A 3,035-nucleotide genomic window follows, 5' to 3' on the forward strand; every position below is an offset into this window, starting at 1 on the left:
CATACATTTAAACCGGTGCCGAAATAAACTCGCAAATAACTTTAAAGTACGAGGAAAAATTTAGATGAATCCCTATATATTATGAATTATTCATGTCTTGTGAATAAACAATAAATACAAATATTTATTTTAACTGTAAAATATATAATATTTTAATCACCTTTATATTTTCAATATAATAATTACTAAATAAAGAGTATAGTAACAATTGGTATGAATAAAAATGAATAAATAAACAATTTGGTTGAATAAAATATAATCAAAAATAATCAAAAAATAATTTATGCCAATGATGTATAGAAAAAAAATAATATACTTTAAACTCCTATTACAAAACATTTAATATTCTAGTTACAAATTAAAAAAAATAGTGTCTAGACTCATCGAGTTTATATTCCTAAGTCATGTTTTCCTAAGCTTCATATTTAATACAAAATGTAGGTATTATAAATATTATTTGATAATGTAAAATATACATTATTGTTATTACTATTAAAATAAATAATATTGATAGAGTTGATATATTTAAGGTCTACACCTAAATTCTATTTTCTTCCAAAATAATACATTTACATGAGTTCATGAGAAACCAATATGAATTAGTTCTGACTTATTAAAGTTTTTTTGAGTATTTCTTAAATGGATGCCTAAACAATTAAATAAAAGACAATGATTTTTTTTTTTTATTGGTGATTAGTAATTAGGAACTAATTATTTGCCTCCTTTTTTTTTATAAGAATCAGTGCAGATAAAAATTAAAAACTCCAAAATTGCAAGAATTCCAACTTGATATTCAACCTTAATTGATTTGCAAACTGAATGCTGTGATGACCAACGAGTGTACGAGGCGAAAATAGGTAGGTTTTTTTAGAAGTGTAATGCTACATGGAGATTTTATCAAACTTTTTAGACATGAAATACTTAAGATAGATATAAAATACATTTTTTTTTAAAAATAAATTAATAACAACAAAATATTAATCAATCTTTTAATTCGGCGCCCTAGGCCACTTGCCTCCTCTGCGCTTAGCACGGTCACGTGTAGATGCAACCGAATAAACCGGTTTCGCTTGTTATAAAATTAATATATTTAGTATTTTATAATTTTATCGAAATTTTTAGCTTGTTAAATATATTTTAATTTAATACACAATGCTTACACTGCATAATATTATATACCTATACCACCGTTATTAAATGTTGAACGTTTTAATTTCGAAAACACAAACACACGCTGTTTAATTACATACAATTATAACGTTTAATTCACTTGATGATTTTATACAATAATATTGTTTATAACTCTCAAAGGAAACACATTTTGTTTATCACTATCGTAGCCGCTTATGCAATTGTTACTTTTTTTTGTTCAGACAATCGTGCGGGTAAAATAATTATAGAAATAGGATTTTCAGATGAATTGTTTTTAATTACTTCGAATTATAAAATAAATCTACATAATGTATTATGCATTGTTTAAAATCAAAAGCACAATGTAGGTTAAGTACACCTATATACGGTTCAAACAATATTATTATTCTGCTTGAAAATTGAAAATTATATAAGCTGTATAAACAATAAATCCTAAATTATAACACTTATATAGAGGCGAGCCGCAGTTCACCTCTGACTTGGGTAAAAATATAAAATGTAGGTACCTATAGGCATATATAGATATAGTGTTGGTATCTAAAATAGTATAATACATTAATACCAATGAGTTTGTTTCGTAATAATATTTCGATTGTAATAATTTATCATTTGACACTCGTATGATAAATCATAACACGTGTTAGTTTGTTCGCTCGGAATAAACTTTAATATGAACATCAACAACACGAGTGTCGAGAGTATATACTTATATAACATGTATGGATGTATGCCCACAACAGTTAATAATGATAAATTAGAAACACAAACTATTTCGGATGACTAAATAAATATAGGCACAGAGTTACAACAGCATCTACCTAATGCAGTAGGTATTTTGAATTTTGAGTAGTAATTATTTTACTACGTAGATACAATTTACGCGTAGATTGAAAGTTTTGATTACCATAACAACCACCGTAGCATAACAAACAAGCATGCGATTTTCCAACTACATATTTTACATTCATAGATTCGTTCCCGGCGATGATGGTTGTAATTTACTATATCGTTTACACCGAGATTCTGAGCATCGTGAATAGCCTCAATAGTCTCATACAATTTTTAATTTTACCAATACAACACAGTTTTGTATACTGAAATGAAAATCTAATGAATTCGTTTGTCTGCGCATGGTTGAAATAATAACAATAAATTGTTTAGAGCTTAAAACTTTAAAAGTGTGTATGTATGGAAATACGAGATAATTCAGTGTTCGAGTGTATAATTATGCCATTATGCTTGTAATTATTATTACTATTATTATTATTATCATTATTTTACGCGTTTTTCAGTAGATGTATATAATAATAAACTATAATTAGAATATTAAAGTAGGTGCATATAATGCAAATTTAACATACACAGGTTATAAGATACGCACGGTACAAACTAGTTTAAGTTTATGATGAATTTAAAATACCAGTAATTATCTAGTAATTATTATTGTTGTTTATTATAATGAGAAGGCGTACCTACGAATATTTCAAATATTTACCGACAGTAATAATTTTATTTAGATGTTTAATACAATATAATAAAGCTGATAGATATTCCAAAATGATAATGCATATTTTATTACACGATTTAAATTAATATGTGCATTCATATAACATATATTATATATCATATAATTTATGTATTGACTATAGACACTTAGATCATAATATACCACTTGTAAATCGTACTAGAATGTGCACAATAAACGTTTGAATGTAGCTATTATATTTTTAAATCACTGTATGGAATTATAAACGGACATGTCGAGTGATGACGTTTTACGTTTTCAGACGCAATAAAGGCTCCAATATAACATTTTATATATAATGAATAATAAATAAAACATTTTCTCCATTTTTTCAATTTTAAAATAATATTTTTAATGA

The sequence above is a fragment of the Acyrthosiphon pisum genome, chromosome X (assembly GCF_005508785.2).
Source record: "Acyrthosiphon pisum isolate AL4f chromosome X, pea_aphid_22Mar2018_4r6ur, whole genome shotgun sequence".
Classification (NCBI taxonomy): Eukaryota; Metazoa; Arthropoda; class Insecta; order Hemiptera; family Aphididae; genus Acyrthosiphon; species Acyrthosiphon pisum.